The sequence below is a fragment of the Gigantopelta aegis genome, chromosome 13 (genome assembly GCF_016097555.1).
Source record: "Gigantopelta aegis isolate Gae_Host chromosome 13, Gae_host_genome, whole genome shotgun sequence".
Lineage (NCBI taxonomy): Eukaryota > Metazoa > Mollusca > Gastropoda > Neomphalida > Peltospiridae > Gigantopelta > Gigantopelta aegis.
Window position 1 is genome coordinate 34,465,449 of NC_054711.1, and position 12,233 is coordinate 34,477,681.

Below are 12,233 nucleotides of genomic sequence, written 5' to 3' on the forward strand. Positions count from 1 at the left end.
GTTAACAACACCACTTGAGCACATTGATTAATTAATCATCTGCCATTGAATGTCAAACATTTGGTAATTCTGACACGTAGTCATCAGAGGAAAGCCGCTACATTTTTCCTAATGTAGCAAGGGATCTTTTATATGCACTTTCACAGAGACAGGAAAGCACATACAACGGCCTTTGACCAGTTGTGGTGCACTGGTTGGAACGAGAAAACCCCCAATCAGTTGAATGGTGGTTCGATACTGCGACGCATGCATCTCAAGCAACCATTTAACCGACTTGGCTAAATCTCGCGGTTGACCTTTTGGTAATTCTTTGCTAGTGTCATATCATTGTAGCAAGTTTTTATCACATATAACGTCTAAACATTGTTTCATTAAAATCGGACCTGTAATATCCGCATCCGGTTGGAGAATCTACTGGTCCTTGGTTAATTTTGTTCAGTATATATTACGATACGTATCGTGATCATTGGCATAGTCTGGATTTTATATTGGTGTGGGTACCCACATTAGGCATCCACACTGCCTATGACTCGTGTCATGGGGCTACAGGCCAATATAACAAGTGGATGGGGAAGAGAGGTGTAACGCAGTAAATTGATGAATGGCGATACAAAAATGATCACAACAGAGCAACCCATCCCTGCCAGTTTCCGAGAGGAGTGATGCGGTTCTTCTTATAGCGTTAATTAAAGGGACATTCCTGAGTTCGCTGCATTGTAAGATGTTTCCGACTAATAAAATAGTTCTACGATTAAACTTACATATTAAATATATTTTATTGTTTAGAATATCAGTGTCTGTATATTCAATTAATATTTGTAAGAAGCCCAATCTATATTTTAGGAAATAAAATGAAATTTAACATAGTACACATTTTTAGAACGATCAGAAACACGTTTAATATACAGCTACTAATATTTTATGCAGAAAAATATATTTAATATGTAATTACAATCGATAAAAAGTCTCTGTTAGACGATAACATCTTTAAAATGTCCCTATAGGCCTACTAGTCACTAATATATAACCGTAATATCATGAATGAACTCGGAAATGATCAATTTAAAGGTATGCTGGATACCCCATCACCCCCACCCGCACCCCTAAAAAAAGAAAAGAAAAAGGTTTGTTTGGTTTAACGACATCAATAAAGCACATTGATTAATTATTCATCAGCTATTGGATGTCAAACATTTGGTAATTTTTACAAAATTTAATGTCTTAGTGAGGAAACCCCTACAATTTGTTTTTGTGAAAAACAGTTACCACAAACACACCAGTCCACATTATCAAGTCTGTATCCCCTCCCAACGCGTTTCTATTTCGGTAGCGGTGTTCACTGGTTCAAACTGAAACGGCTGTAAAAAAAAAAAAAAAAAAAAAAAAAAAAAAAAAAAATCCCGCCTGTGTTCAGCCTCTTCAAAAAACTCTTCGCTATCCATTTCGTGCTCACTGTCGTAATGCATCTTTGTTTAGTGACTTTTTTGTATCGTATTTACTACACTATAGTAGGAGCTGACGTCACTTCCCGCCCAGCTGTTGTGGGCGTGGCTACCAAAAAGGACGCAAGATGGCTGCTCCCAGTTAGTAGCAAAAAATCTTTTCCTTTTTAAAAAAATTAATTCTAAAATAACACGTTTTTCATTTTTTTTTAAACTGTCGGTATGACATTGTGTTGGTGGACTGAATATAAATCTTTCCAACACATCAGGCTCATATGTGAGTTTAGCATTCCTTTAATAGCCAGGGATCTTTTATATGCACCATCCCACAGAGAGAATATCACATACCACGGCCTTTGATATACCAGTCGTAGTACACTGGTTGGAACTAGAAATAGCCTAATGGGCTCACTGATGGAGATAGACCCAAACCGACCGCGCACCAATCGAGCGCTTTACCACTGAGCTACGTCCCGCCCCTGCTAGAGCCAGTTTCACAAAATACCGCAAGTTCAGGTTTGCGACGCTAGTAATTACACCTGTCGTACCTATACGTGTGTCTGACATCTGTTTCACGCCCCATCGGGCTAATTCTCGTTCCAACCAGACGGGCATATCAAAGGCCGTAGTATGTGTTATCCTGTTTGTAAAAGACACTGACTAGTAATGGAAATATGTAGCGGGTTTCCTCTCTAAGACTAGAAGTCAAATTTACCAAATGTTTGACATCCAACAGCCGATGATTAATAAATCAGTGTGCTCTAGTGATGTCGTTAACAAAAGAAACTAACATTTTTGGTATCGTATTTCCGTCCGAGTGTACTGAAATAAAGTTTCTAAGTTTCAAGTCAAGCGACTGTTTACCTGTGCAGGTAGGCGGTAGGTTACCTGTAACACTGCGAGCCGATGTTTTGGGTTCAGCCCAGACTAAGAGAATCCGCTAAACAATCTAAATATTGGAGACGGGAGAATGTTTGAATGAGTAATTCTCTTCCAGTTCAGTTTGTTGTGTTTGGAATTGGACGTCGTTTACCAGACGTCGCACAGAATTAATTGGTCAGCGTGGATTGTTACGCCGCCGCCGCTCTCCTAGGTATGTAAATTGTTTAAGAAATGACTGGTTTTCACGCCATCTAATTACATACCACTGGGCAGTACCAAAGTCCGTCAAAAGTCAAGTCTAGGTTAGTCATACAGGCACAAAAAAATGCTACTTTAATATACTTTTTTTTTACAGAAATTTATATTGTAGGCCTATTCAGTTTTACAGAAATGTTTACTGAAAACAGTTTTACAGAAATGCTTACTGAACACAGTTTTACGGAAATTTTTACCACATTCATTTACTCATTCTAGACAAAAAAAGGACACTTTTTTGTATCTGTTAGGGTAGAGTGTTCGGGCAGTTCGTATCATAGGCGTTCGGGCCCCCAATTTTGTAGGGGAGGGGGGGGGGGGGGGGGGGAAGGCTGAGTTTTGCCCAAATTAAACAAAAATGCCCGAATCTGGATAACAACATTTATTCATGTGAGCATTACGACCAAATAGCTATATACAGTGTTCAACAAATGATTGAGAAAGTCACTCTACTCCCAACAGAAACATTGGCTATAGTCCTAGTACTCTGACTGTCCGTCTAGCTCTCTTATAGTCCCAGTACTCTGACTGTCCGTCTAGCTCTCTTACAGTCCGAGTACTCTGACTGTCCGTCTAGCTCTCTTACAGTCACAGTAGTCTGACTGTCCGTCTAGCTCTCTTACAGTCTGAGTACTCTGACTGTCCGTCTAGCTCTCTTACAGTCCGAGTAATCTGACTGTCCGTCTAGCTCTCTTACAGTCCGAGTACTCTGACTGTCCGTCTAGCTCTCTTACAGTCCGAGTACTCTGACTGTCCGTCTAGCTCTCTTACAGTCCGAGTAATCTGACTGTCCGTCTAGCTCTCTTACAGTCACAGTACTCTGACTGTCCGTCTAGCTCTCTTACAGTCCGAGTAATCTGACTGTCCGTCTAGCTCTCTTACAGTCACAGTAGTCTGACTGTCCGTCTAGCTCTCTTACAGTCCGAGTACTCTGACTGTCCGTCTAGCTCTCTTACAGTCCGAGTACTCTGACTGTCCGTCTAGCTCTCTTACAGTCACAGTACTCTGACTGTCCGTGTAGCTCTCTTACAGTCCGAGTACTCTGACTGTCCGTCTAGCTCTCTTACAGTCACAGTACTCTGACTGTCCGTCTAGCTCTCTTACAGTCCGAGTACTCTGACTGTCCGTCAAGCTCTCTTACAGTCACAGTACTCTGACTGTCCGTCTAGCTCTCTTACAGTCCGAGTACTCTGACTGTCCGTCTAGCTCTCTTAGAGTCACAGTACTCTGACTGTCCGTCTAACTCTCTTACAGTCACAGTACTCTGACTGTCCGTCTAGCTCTCTTACAGTCACAGTACTCTGACTGTCCGTCTAGCTCTCTTACAGTCACAGTACTCTGACTGTCCGTCTAGCTCTCTTACAGTCACAGTACTCTGACTGTCCGTCTAGCTCTCTTACAGTCTGAGTAATCTGACTGTCCGTCTAGCTCTCTTACAGTCACAGTACTCTGACTGTCCGTCTAGCTCTCTTACAGTCCGAGTAATCTGACTGTCCGTCTAGCTCTCTTACAGTCACAGTAGTCTGACTGTCCGTCTAGCTCTCTTACAGTCCGAGTAATCTGACTGTCCGTCTAGCTCTCTTACAGTCACAGTAGTCTGACTGTCCGTCTAGCTCTCTTACAGTCCGAGTACTCTGACTGTCCGTCTAGCTCTCTTACAGTCCGAGTACTCTGACTGTCCGTCTAGCTCTCTTACAGTCCGAGTACTCTGACTGTCCATCTAGCTCTCTTACAGTCACAGTAGTCTGACTGTCCGTCTAGCTCTCTTACAGTCCGAGTACTCTGACTGTCCGTCTAGCTCTCTTACAGTCCGAGTAATCTAACTGTCCGTCTAGCTCTCTTACAGTCCGAGTACTCTGACTGTCCGTCTAGCTCTCTTACAGTCCGAGTACTCTGACTGTCCGTCTAGCTCTCTTACAGTCCGAGTAATCTGACTGTCCGTCTAGCTCTCTTACAGTCCGAGTAATCTGACTGTCCGTCTAGCTCTCTTACAGTCCGAGTACTCTGACTGTCCGTCTAGCTCTCTTACAGTCCGAGTAATCTGACTGTCCGTCTAGCTCTCTTACAGTCACAGTACTCTGACTGTCCGTCTAGCTCTCTTACAGTCCGAGTAATCTGACTGTCCGTCTAGCTCTCTTACAGTCACAGTACTCTGACTGTCCGTCTAGCTCTCTTACAGTCCGAGTAATCTGACTGTCCGTCTAGCTCTCTTACAGTCCGAGTACTCTGACTGTCCGTCTAGCTCTCTTACAGGTAGTACTATACCAAATAACTTCCGACTATCTTTGTTGTCTCTACATATATACCTGAGTACACACACCCAACTGAAAGTAAATATCTTCAGGAGTTTTATTTTAAAACATTTTGTTGTTTAATATGACATATTGCATTTGTACAAAACTATATGCAATATATATGCTTTTTGAGGTGTACATTATATTAGGTTGCACTGTAGAAACAACACTTTCAGTGAGATTGTCAGTTTATGTCAGAATACACCAAATAACTTCCGGCTGGGTCAAAGTTCGAGGTGCACCGAACTTTTGATAGAGAAGTGATCACCACAAGTCCTGTGATTGGTTATAAATGTGAGTGTGTTGGTTGTAAAAAATAATAGTTTCATCTGGGTAAAATAAATGTGCAATTTTATTTCATCTAGTACCAATGTGTCAAGTAGCCTTGTGCTTGAAACATGTATGGGGTACCTGTAAAAAAAAGTACTCAAATTTTGTGCGAAACTAGGGTAGTCATAGACGCTACCCGTTATCTCAGAAACGAGCAGCTTGACCCCCATTTTTTTCTGATTCACTTTAAGTGTAAGGGGTGGTAGTATTTATATCCGTGGCGTTTATGTCGGTTGATACGTTGCAGGTAGGAGTTTTAGCCGCATATGTTACTATTGTCGTCTATGGGATTTGATTTGGTAGTATACACCCTATAGCACATATTCAGTGCATAATAAAAAATATTATGATTTTGTCATTTTATTTAATTAAACTATACTGGTTGATTAATTAGCCATCACTCGATCATGCAAGTTCACAATGACCTTGACCTTGACAATAATCTCTGTACATGGCTCTGAATGGAGTTTGAATCAAAGTTAGCACTGAAGAAAAGTTGGTTTTGGCCTATAATTCATACTGTAAAGATTTCAATAATTTCTTTTTACATGGTATTTGACTTGCCATATACAACTGCTCTTAAATATGGTATTATATATAGGCAACCTGAACTAAGATTTTAATAGCAATTTATTTTTATATTAAAAATAGCATGTGCCAATAGTGGGTTAATGTCTTTAGTTTCCATTAACATTGTTAATTTTTTATGTATGAAATTCTGAAAACTCAAATTTGTAAAGAAGTTGATTTTTATTGTCATTTTGACATATTTATAGGGTGCTAAGTTATATTTTAGACAAATTTGTAGTTTTATGCAAAATTTAAAGTAAATTTGAAGAAAAACTTTACCAAAAACATAATTAAATTTGTTGTCACTATTGTGCCTTCTGTTCTTATTTGTACATAACAATAAGGTTGTTAAACATATACTTAGATCTCCAGATCATTTTTGTTTCTTAATAATCACTTAGTTAGCTCTCATGAAAAGCATTTTGAGTTTATACTAGATTCAGAACCAATTTTTTCAGATTTGATTATCTGCCTTGGATTAAGTTGATAATTTATTTTATTGTTAAAGCTGTATTACCTAATGTTACTAGCTAAATAAAATGCTGGATTACAGATTGTAGGAATACATCTAATGTACATATTGTATTCATCCGGATTAGAAAATAATGCAAGAAAATAGATGTTCGGGTAATTTTGTCATTTAAAAATAGTTTTTTTCAGTAATTAATCAAAAATAAATGTGTTAAAGCTGCATGATTATTCCAGATATCACAACTATTAAAACCTCCAACTACAGTAGGCTATAAATAAAATATAGTCAGGAATATTGGTGGCTGCCAATGGTTTTGATGGTTCATTATGAAAATCAGCATGGCCGATGGATTTGAAATTCCCACACCTGGTAACTTGAAGACACCCACACCCAGCATACAGGATTTCCTCCCAACACTAATGTTCAGGACATTAAGTCATTACTTCATACAGGTACAGTCATGTTTGTGTTTCCTTCCTCAGACAGTGTATTTTTTTAATACTGATATTTCTTTGATGTGCCTGTTAAGGTCTTCATAATCTAGGGGTCAATCAAGTGCATGTGTTTTAATGGCATTCTTTAAAGGGGTAGAGGTACTCTGACTATCTTTGTTGTCTCTACATATATACCTGAGTACACACACCCAACTGAAAGTAAATATCTTCAGGAGTTTTATTTTAAAACATTTTGTTGTTTAATATGACATATTGCATTTGTACAAAACTATATGCAATATATATGCTTTTTGAGGTGTACATTATATTAGGTTGCACTGTAGAAACAACACTTTCAGTGAGGTTGTCAGTTTATGTCAGAATACACCAGATCCTGGTTGTCATAAAGACACATAGCTGGACACTTTTTGAAAAATGTATGTTATCAGTATAGGTAGTACTATACCAAATAACTTCCGGCTGGGTCAAAGTTCGAGGTGCACCGAACTTTTGATAGAGAAGTGAACACCACAAGTCCTGTGATTGGTTATAAATGTGAGTGTGTTGGTTGTAAAAAATAATAGTTTCATCTGGGTAAAATAAATGTGCAATTTTATTTCATCTAGTACCAATGTGTCAAGTAGCCTTGTGCTTGAAACATGTATGGGGTACCTGTAAAAAAAAGTACTCAAATTTTGTGCGAAACTAGGGTAGTCATAGACGCTACCCGTTATCTCAGAAACGAGCAGCTTGACCCCCATTTTTTTCTGATTCACTTTAAGTGTAAGGGGTGGTAGTATTTATATCCGTGGCGTTTATGTCGGTTGATACGTTGCAGGTAGGAGTTTTAGCCGCATATGTTACTATTGTCGTCTATGGGATTTGATTTGGTAGTATACACCCTATAGCACATATTCAGTGCATAATAAAAAATATTATGATTTTGTCATTTTATTTAATTAAACTATACTGGTTGATTAATTAGCCATCACTCGATCATGCAAGTTCACAATGACCTTGACCTTGACAATAATCTCTGTACATGGCTCTGAATGGAGTTTGAATCAAAGTTAGCACTGAAGAAAAGTTGGTTTTGGCCTATAATTCATACTGTAAAGATTTCAATAATTTCTTTTTACATGGTATTTGACTTGCCATATACAACTGCTCTTAAATATGGTATTATATATAGGCAACCTGAACTAAGATTTTAATAGCAATTTATTTTTATATTAAAAATAGCATGTGCCAATAGTGGGTTAATGTCTTTAGTTTCCATTAACATTGTTAATTTTTTATGTATGAAATTCTGAAAACTCAAATTTGTAAAGAAGTTGATTTTTATTGTCATTTTGACATATTTATAGGGTGCTAAGTTATATTTTAGACAAATTTGTAGTTTTATGCAAAATTTAAAGTAAATTTGAAGAAAAACTTTACCAAAAACATAATTAAATTTGTTGTCACTATTGTGCCTTCTGTTCTTATTTGTACATAACAATAAGGTTGTTAAACATATACTTAGATCTCCAGATCATTTTTGTTTCTTAATAATCACTTAGTTAGCTCTCATGAAAAGCATTTTGAGTTTATACTAGATTCAGAACCAATTTTTTCAGATTTGATTATCTGCCTTGGATTAAGTTGATAATTTATTTTATTGTTAAAGCTGTATTACCTAATGTTACTAGCTAAATAAAATGCTGGATTACAGATTGTAGGAATACATCTAATGTACATATTGTATTCATCCGGATTAGAAAATAATGCAAGAAAATAGATGTTCGGGTAATTTTGTCATTTAAAAATAGTTTTTTTCAGTAATTAATCAAAAATAAATGTGTTAAAGCTGCATGATTATTCCAGATATCACAACTATTAAAACCTCCAACTACAGTAGGCTATAAATAAAATATAGTCAGGAATATTGGTGGCTGCCAATGGTTTTGATGGTTCATTATGAAAATCAGCATGGCCGATGGATTTGAAATTCCCACACCTGGTAACTTGAAGACACCCACACCCAGCATACAGGATTTCCTCCCAACACTAATGTTCAGGACATTAAGTCATTACTTCATACAGGTACAGTCATGTTTGTGTTTCCTTCCTCAGACAGTGTATTTTTTTAATACTGATATTTCTTTGATGTGCCTGTTAAGGTCTTCATAATCTAGGGGTCAATCAAGTGCATGTGTTTTAATGGCATTCTTTAAAGGGGTAGAGGTACTCTGACTATCTTTGTTGTCTCTACATATATACCTGAGTACACACACCCAACTGAAAGTAAATATCTTCAGGAGTTTTATTTTAAAACATTTTGTTGTTTAATATGACATATTGCATTTGTACAAAACTATATGCAATATATATGCTTTTTGAGGTGTACATTATATTAGGTTGCACTGTAGAAACAACACTTTCAGTGAGGTTGTCAGTTTATGTCAGAATACACCAGATCCTGGTTGTCATAAAGACACATAGCTGGACACTTTTTGAAAAATGTATGTTATCAGTATAGGTAGTACTATACCAAATAACTTCCGGCTGGGTCAAAGTTCGAGGTGCACCGAACTTTTGATAGAGAAGTGATCACCACAAGTCCTGTGATTGGTTATAAATGTGAGTGTGTTGGTTGTAAAAAATAATAGTTTCATCTGGGTAAAATAAATGTGCAATTTTATTTCATCTAGTACCAATGTGTCAAGTAGCCTTGTGCTTGAAACATGTATGGGGTACCTGTAAAAAAAAGTACTCAAATTTTGTGCGAAACTAGGGTAGTCATAGACCCTACCCGTTATCTCAGAAACGAGCAGCTTGACCCCCATTTTTTTCTGATTCACTTTAAGTGTAAGGGGTGGTAGTATTTATATCCGTGGCGTTTATGTCGGTTGATACGTTGCAGGTAGGAGTTTTAGCCGCATATGTTACTATTGTCGTCTATGGGATTTGATTTGGTAGTATACACCCTACAGTCAGAGTACTCGGGCTACTTTGGCTATAGTCCGAGTACTCTGACTGTCCGTCTAGCTCTCTTACAGTCAGAGTACTCAGGCTACTTTGGCCAGTGCTTTATGTATCACAGTAATATAGTTGATAATTTTCACTAGCCCAGACCAAAAATTCATCAGCTGGAAACGAAAGCCTCGTCGAATCCTGCTATATAGGATTGTAAATGTATCTTTACATCGATCACAACTAATATTGTGAGTAGAATACATGGTGAAAAGGTTTCAGTCAAGCTTATTTCGTCCAAATATCTTATAAAATTTACCCGAATTTGAGGATTCCCTCCAATACTGAAAGGGCACCGAGAGTTACCGATCCCCTCCAAACCTCCCCCAAAGTTCCACTGATATTCCGCCTCATGTCCTTGCCCCCCCCCCCAAAAAAAAAGAGAGGATTTTGTGGATCCACCACTGAGATGCTTTTGTTTTGTATGTTACTGGGAAAGTTAAAGTTTATTTTGTTTAACGACACCATTAGAGTACATTGATTTATTAATCATCGGCTATTTAGTAATTTTGACCTATAGTCTTAGAGAGCAATCCAGATACATTTTTCGATTAGTAGCAAGGGATCTTTTATATGAATCAGGTCACAGGCGGGATATGACATACCACGGCTTGTGATATACCAGTCGTGGTACACGGGCTAGAACAAGAAATAGCCCAATGGGCCCACCGACGGAGATCGATCCTAGACCGACCGTGCACCAGGCGAGCGCTTTACCAGAGGTCTACGTCCCGCCTCGCTCAGTCACTGGAGTAAAGGTCTATGTTATATATAACCATAGTATTCCACTAGGGGTTGTGTTTGGGACTACCGGTCGGCGAGGGGTATTCACTGACGTATTTTAAATGCTTGCTATATATGTGACTGATTTTTCGAACTTCTGTTAATGGATGTCAGCACATCTTCCCCCACCCCATCCCCCCCCCCCCAAAAAAAGGAAAAAGGTTCAAGGCAAATTCCTTCCAAACCCGTATTTCCCCACGAAGTGTGCCATACTATGTAGGGAGACAAGGACAGAGCTGTGGAGATGAACAGTAAATGTTTTTACAGTTCATTATTTGAAAAGTTCCCACTCGCGAAAAAGAGTTCCTGTGCACCAAATAAATCTACGCAGAATTGCATTTACGTGAAATCTAGGGATGGGATGGGATGGGATGGGATGGGATGCGATAAATCGTCCGCATGATGCGCGGTCGGTCTAGGATCGACCTCCGTCGGTGGGCCCATTGAGCTATTTCTCGTTCCAGCCAGTGCACCACGATTGGTATATCAAAGGTCGTGGTATGTGCTATCCTGTCTGGGACATATAAAAGATCCCTTGCTGCTAATCGAAAAGAGTAGTCCATGAAGTGGCGACAGTGGGTTTCCTCTCTCTATATTTGTATGGTCCTTAACCATGTGTCCGACGCCATATAACCGTAAATAAAATGTGCTGAGTGCATCGTTAAATAAAACATTTTCTTTCTTCCTGACTCGTGAAGTTTGCAATCATATCACACTCGTCGCGCAAGCGCGACTCGTGAGATATAATTGCAAACTTCACTCGATGAGATATAAATCATATTTTACAAAAAACATGAAATATCCGCTATATACTTTTTGTCCCGCCTCGAAATATTGGTGTAAAACAACGACGCCAAATTCATAGATCAGTGAAACTTGGCTTGTAGTTGTACCTATAGATGATCATTTCAGTACATAAATGAAATTAATTTGGATAGAGATGTTATTTGTCAACTAATATTTATGTTTTTCTGTAATTTTGTGGTTGTGATGTTGTCTTTTTATGTGGGGTTGTGTGTGTGCGTGCGTGCGTGTGTGTGTGTGTATGTGCGTGTGAGTGTATGTGTTGTGGGGTGTTTTTTGTGTATTTTATATATATAAACTCTGTTTTCTCGCGAAATGTAATAAAACTTCTATCATAATAAAAAAAATATATATAAGCAGATTAATGGTGAATTTTACATCACGAATTAAAAAAGATATATTTAAGCCAAAGCACTACGCCGATGGTGGATGAGAAAGTTAATTTCGCCGAAATTTCCTCTTTTTTTCCTCTTTTTAATTTTTTTATTTTATTTTAAAATTCATTAAAGGCACACTTTAAAACGATATTTCTTTTAATATCTAAAGTATACTTTTGTTAAAGTGTTATTTTCATATATTAAATTTTATTGATATTTTTATTATGCAGTATAAACACAAAACCTACGATTGTTCCTCTTCACGATTGTTAAACTAATATTTTGGTCTGAAAGGATTTACAGTTCGTATCACACGTGTCAACAAAAGTTGTGCCGTGTTGATGTTACAATGAAAGTCAATCTTTGCGGTACAAACAGTTTTACAGAATTGCCCCTATACGGGGACACGGTCCGCCGCGAAATCTCAATAAGCCGATATTGGTGTTGGTAAAATACAAAGGGGAGTAAGGTTCCTTGTTTCACAAGAAAGGTCTCTTTAAAGTACACATTTTGGCACAGAGGTGGAACAGAAGACCGGCATCAGTGGCGTGGTCAGTTAGTAATCAGCTATATTA

At 38.1% G+C, this 12,233-nt stretch overlaps 1 protein-coding gene across 1 annotated transcript in view; it reads left to right on the forward strand.

Annotated features, from left to right (window-relative positions):
- The first annotated feature begins 2,362 nt into the window (after nucleotides 1-2,362).
- Nucleotides 2,363-12,233, forward strand: part of LOC121387521 (chitinase-3-like protein 1) — a 54,374-nt gene continuing 44,503 nt past the window's right edge. Inside the window, exon 1 of the mRNA XM_041518666.1 lies at nucleotides 2,363-2,535. The gene's annotated coding sequence lies outside the window, so the exon portion shown is untranslated. The remainder of the gene's footprint in view (nucleotides 2,536-12,233) is intronic.